We start from the raw sequence: 12947 nt of genomic DNA, 5'->3' as shown, positions 1-12947 counted from the left end.
ATGCCTCTAAAGAGATGCCCAAACCATTCCTGACTTATGAAAAGCTACAGCAAGACTTTAAAAAGATATGATGGTTTCTGAAATTCTCATGAAGGGAGAACAGAAAATTCTAAGTTGACATTTTACAGGTACTGTCACTTAAATCCTGCTAATTGGCTCATAACTCTGTCAGTCTTTCCCATGTCTCTTAATATCCTAGCCTCATCACAAAATCATCAAGAACTATGAAGGGCCTGAGATTTTATCAAGCTCTTAAGCTAACATGTTAGCGTGCTACATTTTCATGGATACTATCAGAAAATATGAGATTAATGGATCAGAGACAAAGGACAATTTATTACTCGTAGTAACATCAGTAGCCAAAATAGTGGCACAGTTGTGCCAGTCCCTGAGCCTCACGTGCCAGAAGGCCGTGTGAAGAGAGAGCGGACAGCTGCGCATGCAGGGACTGCATTACAGCAGAGCACCTCCAGCTTAGGGAATCCAGATATTTTATAATGGTCATTAAGCCTGACTGCTCTTCCTTTTGAAAGGACAAAAAGTTGTTCATTATATGATCAGTTTTGGAAAAAAAATACTCCAGAGTAAAGGTCAGCTAACACCTTGCTTAAAAGATGTGAAGAAATGTGAGAGATTCATTCAGAATTGTTTCCCAATGGTAATGTGTTCTTTGACCCTGGTTGCTCTTACCACTGATTTTAAAGCAACTTAATTGTGATGTACCTTTCAGTAATTTTCTCTGTAGCTGTTGTGCTTTGATTTTGTAAAGCTTCTTGATTTGTGAGTATATATTGTTCTCACCTAATTTGAAAACAAATTGCCCATTACTTATTCAACTCTTTTTTGCTCCTTCCCTCAATCTTCTCTCTTCTCATCTGGAGATCTAGTTACTTACATATTTTACCATTTAAAGTTGTCTCAAAACTCATAGATGCTTTGTGTATGTGTTTGTTCTCTTTAGTCTTTTTTATCTCCATCTCTTTTTGGATAGCTTTCATTACATCTTCAGATTCACTAATGCTGTCATCTGTAATGTCAAATCCAAAGCTAATCCCAGATAGTGTATTTTTTATTTCCAGTGTTGAACTTTTCATATCCAGAAATTTTAGTAAAGTTTTTTCTTTTAATCTTCCATGTCTCTAACAGTATCAATCTTTCATTTGACTTTTTGTGAAGATTTTATTTATTTATTTTTAGAAAGAAGGGAAGAGAGGGAGAAAAACATTAATGTGTAAGAGATACATCGAATGGTTTTCTCTCAAACTCCCCCAGCTGGGGACCTCACCTGCAACCCAGGCATGTGCCCTGAATGGGAATCAAACCAGTGACCTTTCTGTTCAAGGGCTGGCACTCAATCCACTGAGCCACACTAGACAGGGCTGACTTCTTACATATACAAGTTACAGCTTTAACAACTTTTTAATGTCCTTGTTGATAATTCTAGCATCTATGTCAGTTCTGGACTGATTTTTATTTAATTTTTTGTAGTTGAAACTTTTTTCCTTTAAGACATTTTGAGAAGTAGTTTAAGTTTTACAGCAAAACTGAGAGCCAAGCACATAGATTTTTCATATGCCTCTTGCTCTCACATGTGTATAGCTTCCTGCATTACCATCATCCCTTACCAAAGTAGTACATTTGTTATAATTAATGAACCTACATTAGCACCCAAAGTCCATAATTACATATTTGTTTATTCTGGGTGTTGTACATTCTATGGGTTTACACAAATGTATAATGACATGCATTCATCATTACGGTATCACACAGAGTATTTCACTATCTTAACTAACCTCTTTGCTTTGTCTATTCATCCTACCCACTGCCCCAACCCGTGTCAACCACTGATACTTTTCTTATCTCCCTAGTTTTGCCTGACCCACAATTTTATACAGTTGAAATGTTACAGAGTAGTTAGGTAACCTTCTCAGATTAGCTTTTTCACTTAGTAATGTGCACTTAGGACTCTTCCAGGACTTTTCATGGCTTGATAACTCATTTTTCTTTTAGTATCTAGATATGCCACAATTTATTTATCCATCCATCTATCGAATGATATTTTGGTTGCTTTCAAGTTTTGGCAGCTATGAATAAAGCTTCTATTAACATCCACATCCAGATTTTTGTGTGCATATGGTATTTTTCAAAATATTTGGGTAAATACCAAAGAGCACAATTGCTGGATCATATGGTATTAGTATGTTTTGTCTTGTCAAAAACCACCAAACTAGCTTCCAAAGTGGTTGCACCAATTTGTATTTCCACTAATAATGAATGAGCGTTCCACATTCTCATTAGCATTTGGTATTAGGGTTCTGAATTTTGGCCATTCTAATAGGTATAGTGGTACCTCATTGATGTTTTAATTTATATTTCCCTGATTATATATGACATGGGGCATTTATTCATATGGTATTGGCTAACTATAGAACTTTTTATGTGAATGTCTAATAAGGCCTTTGTCTCACTTTTTAATTCATTGTTCTTTTCTCACTTTTTAATTCATTTTTAGAGTTTTTGTTTATTTTGAGTTAACAGTTTTTTATTAGATGTGTTTCTTGTGAATATTTTCTCCCTGTCTGTTGCTTCTTCTCACTCTTTTGACATTTTCTTTTGTCATTTCAAGTGTATTTTATTGATTATGCTATTACAATTGTTCCATTTTTTTCTCCCCTTTTTGCCCCTCCACCCTGCACCCCCCCCCCGCCAGTATTACCCCCTTTATTTCATGTCCATGGGCCATACCCATAAGTTCTTGGGCTTCTCCATCGCTCATACTATTCTTAACCTCTGCCTGTCTATTTTGTACCTACCATTTATGCTTCTTATTCCCTGCTCTTTGTACCCCATTATCCCCCCGCCCTCTCCCCAGTGATAACCCTCCATTCATCTCCATTTCTGTGATTCTATTCCTATTCTAGTTCTTTGATTAGTTCATTTTGGGGTTTTTTTTGTGGGTGGTTGTTTCTTTAGGATCAGTTGTTGATAGTTGTGAGTTTGTTTTCATTTTACTATTCCTAGTTTTGATCAACTTCTTTTTCTTAAAGAAGTCCCTTTATTGTTTCATATAATAACAGCTTAGTGATGATGAACTTCTTTAACTTGACCTTTCTGGGAAGCTCTTTATCTGCCCTTCCATTCTAAATAACAGCTTTGCTGGATAAGAGTAATCTTGGATGTAGGTCCTTGCCTTTCATGAATTGGAATACTTCTTTCCAGCCCCTTCTTGTCTGTAAGGTTTCTTTTGGGAAATCAGCTGACAGTCTTATGCGAACTCTTTTGTAGGTAACTGTCTCCTTTTTTCTTCCTGCTTTTAAGATTCTCTCCTTCAATCTTGGGTAACAATTATGATGTTCCTTGATGTGTGCTTCCTTGGGTACAACGTCTTTGGGAATTTGAGCTTCCTGGAAGTCTATTTTTCTTGCCAGATTGGGAAAGTTCTTCTTTATTATTTTTCAAATAAGTTTTTAATTTCTTGCTCTTCCTGTTCTCCTTCTGGCACCCCTATGATTAGGATGTTGGAATGTTTGAAGATGTCCCAGGGGTTCCTAAGCCTCTCCTCACTTTTTAAAAATTCTTGTTTCTTCATTCTGTTCTGGTTGAATTTCCTCCTTCTGCTCCAAATCATTGATTTAAGTCCCAGTTTCTTACCCTCCATTGTTGGTTCCCATATATTTTCTTTATTTCTCTTTGCATAGCTTTCACTTCTTCCTCTATTTTGCATCCATACCCAGTCATTTCTGTAAGCATCCTGATTACCAGTGTTTTGAACTCTGCATCTGATAGGTTGGCTATCTCTTCATTGCTCAGTTCATTTTCTGGAGTTTTGATCAGTTCTTTCATTTGGGCCATATTTCTTTGTTTTGGTGCACCTGTTATGTTATATAGGGTGGAGCCTTAGGTATTCACCAGGGTGGGGCAACCCACTTGACTTCATTGTGACACTGTATGTGAGGGAAGGTTCAGGCAGGGGTTGGGGACAATGCTGCTTGCTTTGCTCTCCGCCAGCCTTCAGTCACTTCCCCTGCTACCCACAAGTAAATTTGGCCCTTCTGGTGCTGATTCCTGGTAGGGATGGGTTTGTGTATGTTCTAGGACCACGTGGGCCCCTCTAATGAACTCTCCTGTGAGGCTGGGAGTTTCTCCTGCCACTGAGCCCTCGCAGTTTTCTCTAGCCAGAAGTTTTGAAGCTTTAGTTTCCTGGGCTAGAAACTTGGGTTGTGTGGTCTGTCTCAATCCTCAGTTGTTCATCCTGGCTTATCTGCACTCAAATGTGGGACCATCCTGTCCAGCTGTGCTTTACCTGCCTGGTCGGTCTCCTTGCTTCATATCCTCTCTGCCCATCCTCTCTGCCCTGGCTACGAGTCTCTGCCCCTCCTACCAGTTTGGATGAGTGTTTCTTCTTTAACTCCTTGGTTGTCAGACTTCTACACAGTTCACTTTTCTGGCATTTCTGGTTGCTTTTTTATTTTTAAATCATTGTTGTCCTTTGGGTTGTTCGAGGAACCAAAGTGTATATACCTATACCTCTGTCTTGCCCAGAAATTCATTCTCTTGACATTTTCATTTGCAGAGGAGTTTTTTTTTCTATCTTAACAAAGTCCAGCTTATCAATTATTTTTTATAGATTGCGTTTTTGGCGCCTAAGCATTTATAACTGCTTTGGCCTCCACAGACTTCTAGCTTTATTGCTTTAACTTGGTGAGATAGCCAGAGTGTCTCTGGATGCTCTCTGTCCTGTGCTCTCAAAACTTTTTTCAAAGAGTTAGCTAGGGAAATTGTAGGGTTCACCTTCCAATATTTTTTATCCCTCAAAGTTCTCCAGATATTGTTGCTTTATATCCAATATCTTAAAAATTATTGCTTTGCATATTCTATTTATTTTTTGTTGTTTTCACTGGAAGTTTAAATCTGGCCTCTATTTACCAATTTTGACCATAAGTGAAGTAAGTAATATGAATGTTTTCCTTCACATTAAATCATTTAGGTTCTATTAGCATTAAATTGAAATTTCTTGTGGCTAGAAACCAAATCCCCTGCATCTACTTTAGTATATACTGAGACTGGAATAACTTAATTAAAGATGTTCATGAACTTCTTGGATGAGGGTAGTTCTTTGATATAAGGGAAATGACTGGATGTCACCTACTGTGTAAGTGGATGTTTACTTTTTATTCAGATTTCAAAAATAAACTTTAGTTTGTTCCTAAGAATATCTCCTACGAAGTTCAATAATGTGGGGCAAGGGAAGATCAATACCACAAACTAGGAAAAATCATAAGTTCTGCAAAACCAGGACTGACTTTTCTGAAATGCTGATATTGATTCAGTGTATTGGAGAACTGAGTAACTTGTGTGTTAATTAAGGTAAAATCTTTAAGGGTTTAAATCTGGCACTCATGTGCCAGTGCTCTCTGAGAGTAGCAATTTTATGATGAAAAGTTGTTTGCTGGGTTTAACCATGACTTATTTATTTTCATGATCAATGAAATTCATTTAAAAGTACCTTTTGAAAGATTTCAAAATGACATTTATGACATGCCCTTATGTGAAAGTCTCTTGGTGAGTACTTTTGCTAAGGAGTGGGTTTTTTTTTAGATACCAGTCCTTTGCATTGTAAACAGGAAAGATTGGGAGGAGGTCAATTAATCAGGATGGCACAGGGGAAAGCGTTTGGTGTTGGAGGCTTATCATGGAAGTCTGAAGTGAGAGAAACCCCATTTCTTGGCTCAGTCCCCGGTATTGTTTGCTGGACACAATTTGCGTGTAAGCTGAGCAGTGTTCACACCCAACAATTCCCACTTCTCTAAACAACTAGTAGTGCATTTAAGTTTATATGTGACAGTGCTTTGGAAATTAAAATTTCAAAAGAATTTGTTAGCATTTGGTATGCTTCCCTAAAGAACAGAAACTGCACTGAAGAGCCTCCTATTGTCTGTATCAAATGAATAGGTTTCGCCAAAAGCAAACCAGTAACTTTTCCTTATTCTGCTCTGAAGACTAACATAGTTCACTGTAATGTGTCCCAAAATAATTGGCAATGAGTTGCACAATGGTCTTTGTCTATGGAGTATAGAAGTATATGTCACTTAAGAGGTGTCCCCCAATTGTAAGGCTAATTTTTCATGTCCCTGAACCATCCTCTTTTTAAGTTAGGCTACAGAAAAGAAAGGTGGGGGGGAGGAGAAGAATAAATTACACCCAGCTGCGATCATTCTACATCCCTCTACACAACCCTAGGGATGTTTATGAGGCTCAGAGGTTTCAGAGGACATGTGAAAATCGATGCAAACTCATTCTTGTTTACATTAAATTTCTTAGTAGGAATTTGAAACTGCAACAACTGGGAGAAAAACAGGAAAAGTGGCCTCTTGTCAACACTTAACCTCTTTTGTAGCTTTCAGTGGCAGAGTCTTAGAGGAAATGACATGGGTCATTTGTTGGAAGAAGTTTGAGAAAGATGTTTTTACATTTAAATTTACTGTCTTTTCTAAAAGTGTTAGCGAAGATTAGCTCTATTGTAGCAACTAGTATAGAACTATGATTGTGGAGGCATAAAGACAATTAAAATAAAAGACAGAACTGCAAGCTTAATAGATTAAATATTCTATTTGCCAGAACAACAATGCACATTTTAAGACATGGGAAAATAAGCCAGGCGGTGAAAGGCAAATACCATATGATCTCACCTTTAACAGGAACCTAAACAACAAAACAAACAAACAAGCAAAATATAACCAGACACTGAAATACAGAACAGGCTGACAGGGACCAGAGGGGAGAGGGGAGGAAAATTCAGGGGAAAAGGGGAAGGGTTTACAGGAACAAATATAAAGGACACATGGACAAAAACAAGGGGGGTGGAAATGGGAGGGAGGTGGGGAGCTCTGGTGGGGATGGACTGGGATGGAAGTAAAAGACAGAAAACTGTACTTGAGCAACAATTAAAATAAATCTTTAAAAGAAAAAAGACATGGGAAAATACTGTCTGTGTCTAAAGAAAGTACAGATGTGGTAGTTTCCAAAAACCAAAGGGACTAGAAATAGGACTGAAGCTAGTCCCTGATCCTGCTTTTGAGCTCGGACCCTCTTCCTCTTTGTTCCTCATTTTATTCCTCAATTTAGGCACAAATGAAGGGCTGAAGTAAGTCATTCTTCTAAATTCATCAGAGGAGGGAGTTGAATAAGCTTATCAGTTTAAAATTTACAATTAGTTAAAGTGTTAAGTCAATTGGTGCTTCATGTACACAAATACTATTTTTCTCAATAAGTTAGGAGCCATCATGATCAGACTTTCATTAAATGTTGTCAACTAAAGTCATAGTTTCTTTTTAGTTCCTTCCTAAATTAGTGTAATTTTAAGCCAACCCAAGAGAGGTTCAGAGCCTCCTCCTCCCTCTCAGGGATGCTATTGAATTAGAAAAAGCTGCCATGACCGAGTATGCTATTTCTTACGTGGACTTGAGGAGAGCACTCTTCAAAGACCTGTGCTTGGTGATATTGTGTCAGCTCAGCACTGACTCTTCTCAAGGGAAAACGTGGTGAAACCTGAGTTAGGGTTAGACATCATAGGTGCTAAGTCATAGTTCATGGTTGAGCGTCGACACTCAGGGGTGCCTATACCAGGATGAAGGACATTTATGGAGATGGACCACCAGAGCTACAAGATGAAGTTCTCTCTCCCAACCCATCACATACATTTAAATGTTTTTTTTTCCTTAAAAGGAAATTAGAAATGAAAATTTGAATTGCAGAAGGGAAAGTTTCCAGAATAAAGTAAAAATATCCCACACTTTAAAGCATAAAAGAAATAAAACATTTAAAATATGATGAATAAAAATAAAGTTTGGTAAGAAGAAAATCATAGGATAGGAAAATGGAGAAAGAATGGAAAAAATTAGAAAAACAAATAACATACAAATTATTTCTACAAACAAATGTTGCTATAATTCAGGCTTCTTATTTTTGTCTTTTGAGTATTAACTAAACATAAAATATTTCTAATAATGGCCAATATATTTTTACTGGAAACTTAAGTTTTTGGCTAAACTTCATAGAAATATTTACGGAAAATTTCCCTCTCCTGCTTGCAAAAATAACTCCCTGGGGTATTTTTAACAGCAAAGCCTGGATGAGACAGTCTACGTTCTTGACCTGTCCAGATGACCTGTCATCTTGACCTTGTGGCTGCTTCTGAGCAGCCTCATTTGTAAACCCTTGCTTGTGTTTTCCTCCCTCAAAACCGGCATCATTTTTATTTTTTTAAAAATGTAGTAGTGTATACATTAATTTATACTACACATGTCTGGAATTTCACTTTACATAACTTCATGTCACTGCAGGCATTTTGGTTACTTCCAGAAATAATTTTTAGATCTAAGTGATCCTGAAGAAGGATCTGCTTGCTCTATCATACAAACCAAGACTGCTACTGTTCTTTTTCTTTGGGCTTCAATATGGTTTGTTTATAACTGGAGAGCAAAAAGGAAATATAACCATCTTTCTCACAAAATGAGCTATAGCAGAAGGTTTTTCTTGGGGTGGGGGTGTTATAAACACCTGCCTCTAAGCAGGAATGTACTCATCATATAGATCAGAAATGGCAAATGAGTTCCATGGTATGTGTTGATCAATTTTCATTGATCAGTTACTAGGCTGAGTAGAGAATCATATTGATAAGGGTTCAGAGGTTAGTTCAGACTCAGTAAGAAAGAGTGTTTGTTTTTGAAATCTTCAAGTATTTTTTCAACAATGTTAATGAATTTAGGGAAGTTATGGCTGTATTTGTCAAGAAGAAATGTTCTAGTGGGTAAGCCACACACAGACACATATCTCCATCCACCAAATAATATTCTTTTGGATAAATAAACTGATGTTTTAGAAAATAAAAGGTCCCTAAGACATTGGTCCATCTGTTAACATTAGTCACTCACAGTTTCGTGGTAATTAATAAAGAAATCTAACTCTTCACTGAGATCAGTTGAGCTCTGACAATAAAATAAAACTTAATTATGGGAGCAGATGAATAGTGATTTGTGGCCAGGAGCCACATTCCTAAAATGTACAATTCTTTTGAGAGGTTTGGGTACTTCAGGTTGCCAATGTCTTATCTAGGTCACTGACGAAAGTATCAAGCAGAACCAGGCCTTGGTTTAACACCTGCTAAACATTATTTATGTCTGGTGTCTGACATGAAACCATTTGTAACCGTTCTATTTATTCATATCCTGAGCACCCTTCTGTGTTTCCAGATCTGGAGTGTAGTAGTGCTCTCGGCGTTCAGCTGATAGATTTGCCTGAATATATAGTTCCTGGAATTAGCATAGGAATCTTCTTTCAACGACTTTATGTACTTTTATTTATAGTTCTGACGTAGTGGAAATTGCATGAGACAAAGATGAAGAGACTTGTATTTCAGCTCTAGCTGACCCTAGCTAATTGTGTAATTTTGTACGAATTGCTTCATCTCTCTGGACCTCAGAAAATGAAGGTTAGCCCCGATCAGCATTTCTCAACCCGTGGCCTTCAAATTCCAGACAGTCCTGTCTACTACTAACTGCCCATGACTGCCCACAATTGTCTGACTGAGTGCTACCACTGCATGGGAAGTGTGGTGGACTTATGAGTTTCCTAAGAGGACTTTTGAAAAGGGAGAGAAACACTGGTTTAAGTTATGGGTAAGCTTCTACCTCTCTCTTATCTTTTGACCCACAGATTCTGCTTTTACATTTGACAAAAGTAAGACTATTTCACAAGAGTAAGAATAATCACTTCTATTTTAATAGTAAAACAAACTTTAGGCATAGGAAAGTATAATCAATTAATTTTCTCCATATTATATGATGACTTCTTAGTGTTCTCTTTTGAGTAAGTCTGTTTTCTTCAGTTTAGTACTACATATAATCTTTATTACGTTTGGGACCTTTCTTTGACGATTAAACAACCATGGATGTGTAACTATGTATTTGATTTAATATAAATGTTGCTCTTTGGTTGACAATTTTCAATGAGAAGCAGGAGCAGATTATTCAGTAAGTTATTTCCATAAAATACACAATTTGACGTCTCCCAGATTTGCGTGTTGGAGTTGCACTGTCAGCTAATCGGGCTGAGGAATCCTGGCGCTGTGCGGAGCTACCTGATGCCAGACCCTCTTTTAATAGGTCAGGAGATATTTCATCTATGATGTCAAAATTCGCAAGACATTTGAACTAAGAATGCCTATTACGTACTCAGAAGGACACCGAGTAAATTTGCTCAGGTCAAACAGACAAAATGTATTTGGAATTGACGTCTTTAGAGATCCAGCGTCTATTGATATTTTTAAAACTTACCTTGGTAAAAAATCACAGGTAGGACACATATAGGGTGCTCTAATGACAGGAACTGTGACATTTCTTAGCTGCCTGCAGAAGGATACACTTTCTAAGAGTTGTGAGGTTTTAAAAAAATGTAACCAGAAAATATGATGTTTCTATCACAAAAGTGGAAGTTGAGTGGTATAAAATGTAACTGCAATGATTCTCTTCTTTCAGATCCCAGACCATATGTTGTGGGTAAGGGGTACACTGTGGGTTTATTTTAAGTGATTCATGAACTTATTTAGGCAAAGTACCTTAACTATTTACTAACTAATATACTTTGTATATTTATACTGATTTCTTTTTAATCTACAGTATTGTGACTAATTCGATCTTAAAAATGTCTCAGTGGAGTTCTTGTATCTTTTTACAGTACCTTTTCATTATATATATATTTTAATCTACTGATCTTAAGAGTTCCAGAATCATTACATGAGGGGGTCTATGACATTTTATTTGTCAAGGGCCCTCACTTTGAAAAGGCTGGGAACCACTACCAATGGGTTTTTAGGTGGAGCGACAGCCAGGCACAGAGCTGTTTTTGGCAAAGGGCTTTACCGCAGCTGCCGGTGTGCTGTGGTAAAGACCAAAGTGTGCCTGAGAAGAGGCAGCCTTAACTAGTATTCAGCAGGCCACAGACTACATTTTAGTTGTAAGAACAGTGCTTGGTGTGAGAATTATTTTTCTTCCAACTTCAAAATAAGGTGTTACCTTATTTTTTAATTATTAGACCAAAATAACAATAAAAGCCGCAGATTCTAAATGTTTCATTCAATCTTACACCTGTAAATTACTAGGATTTCAAAGTTAGTGAAGCCATAACAGATATTACTGTGAGAGGAAGAACATGATTGAGTACTGGCTGAAAGAAAGGTTAAAGAGCCGTATGTATAGGCAGCTATGTTTCAGTGAAACTTTAGTTTAGGCAAGTGAAGGAGCTATTGCCTTCTCGTGGGGCCTTTTCTCTCTCACTGTAAGTGCCTTAACTTTCCCTAGGGAGTTTCCTCTTATTTATTCAGAGTACAACCATTAAAAACAGTTTGCCCTCTATTGTCAATATAATCTTTTTAAAAAATAATGTCTCTTTCTCAATTATAGTTTCTCAACAATATTGTCTTCATTTCAGTGTACAGCATAGTGGTCAGACATTTATGTAACTTACAAAGTTAGCACCCCGATAAGTCTAGTACCCATCTGCCACCATACATAGTTATTACAATATTATCGACTGTATTTCCTATGCTGTACTTTAGATACTTGTGACTGTTTCTATAACAGGCAATTTGTACATCTTAATCCCTTCCCTTTTTTCACCCATTCCCTCAATACCCCACCCATCTGAAACTATCAGTTTGTTCTCTGGATCTGTGAGTTTGTTTCTGTTTTGCTTGTTTATTTTGTTTCTTAGATTCCATATATAAGGGAAATTATATGGCATTTGTCTTGCCTGTCTGACTTATTTCACTCAGGGCAATACATTCTAGGTCCATCCATGTTGCATACATAGTAAGTTATATCTGTTTTATGGGTGAGCAATGTTCTATTACACATACGGGGCCTGCCCATATGATATCTTTGCCCTGCTACCAAATTCAATGTGGCTTCTTCTGTATATCCTTAGTTATAGGAGTTTTGTTCAGCTAGTCTTCAGATGGTTCTCAGTAGGGGTTGTTCTGTCATTTAGCTTTAATTTTGATGTAATCATGGGAGGAGGCATGCACAGCATTTGCCTACTCTACCATCTTGACTAGAAATCTTCCAATGTGTTGAGTTGGCTAGAAGTTCATTTGGTTTTTCCTGCAAGATGGTTCTAGTAGTGCTTAGCTGTCCTGAACTTCATTTGAACCCTCATTAAAATGTCTAAGGTATTTAGTTGATTTGATAGGGTAAATATGAGTTGATCATATGATATAGGAAAAATATGTAATGTAGATATTAACTGAATTAATGTATGTGTGATATTCAAATCATACTGCACCCTGAGCCCCCAGGCGCATATGAGGTACTGTGTTCTAGTCTAGGCACCAGAGTTTAAAGATATCAAGAAATTACAGAGTACTCATAAACAGGAAATGATGAAAGTTCTATGGAAAACAGCTGAATTGGGGCAAAAATACTAAAGATGTAGTGATACTTTCACTTTTTCAACTGCATGAAAGACTATGATGTAGAATAAAAAGGAATGGGAGAGGAAAAAGATATTGTCTAAATCCATAATTCAAAAATTCCAGTTTTCTATATAAAATATATCTCAAATTTGTACTCTTCTTTCTTTGTATTTAATATGTCTCCTAGATTTGTCCTAGACTCTTTATTCTCAATGTTTATACTTTAATTTGAATTACTGTAATAAACATGTGTGTGGCTTTTAGCTCTCCCTGACTTCATTCATCTTAATGCTGTTACTAAATGATTCTCCTCAAAATATTGTTGCTGTCATGGAGCTATGACCATTCTGAACTATGGCTGACCTTTAAAAGCCCTCATTTATAATTTATGTAGATTTGACCCTTTACTCTTACATTCTACTATTTCTGATGAGTTGTCTACTCAACTTAAGTTTGTTCCTTCACTGGCCTAGATATA

At 36.9% G+C, this 12947-nt stretch overlaps 1 protein-coding gene across 1 annotated transcript in view; it reads left to right on the top strand.

Annotated features, from left to right (window-relative positions):
• The first annotated feature begins 9600 nt into the window (after positions 1 to 9600).
• Positions 9601 to 12947, top strand: part of HPGDS (hematopoietic prostaglandin D synthase) — a 106319-nt gene continuing 102972 nt past the window's right edge. Inside the window, exon 1 of the mRNA XM_053666320.1 lies at positions 9601 to 9677. The gene's annotated coding sequence lies outside the window, so the exon portion shown is untranslated. The remainder of the gene's footprint in view (positions 9678 to 12947) is intronic.

Source organism: Artibeus jamaicensis, unplaced genomic scaffold (assembly GCF_021234435.1).
Source record: "Artibeus jamaicensis isolate MK-2021 breed Jamaican fruit bat unplaced genomic scaffold, CSHL_Jam_final contig_452, whole genome shotgun sequence".
NCBI classification, from domain to species: domain Eukaryota; kingdom Metazoa; phylum Chordata; class Mammalia; order Chiroptera; family Phyllostomidae; genus Artibeus; species Artibeus jamaicensis.
Note: the sequence above shows the minus strand (reverse complement) of the source record. Positions and strands in the feature narration are given on the sequence as shown.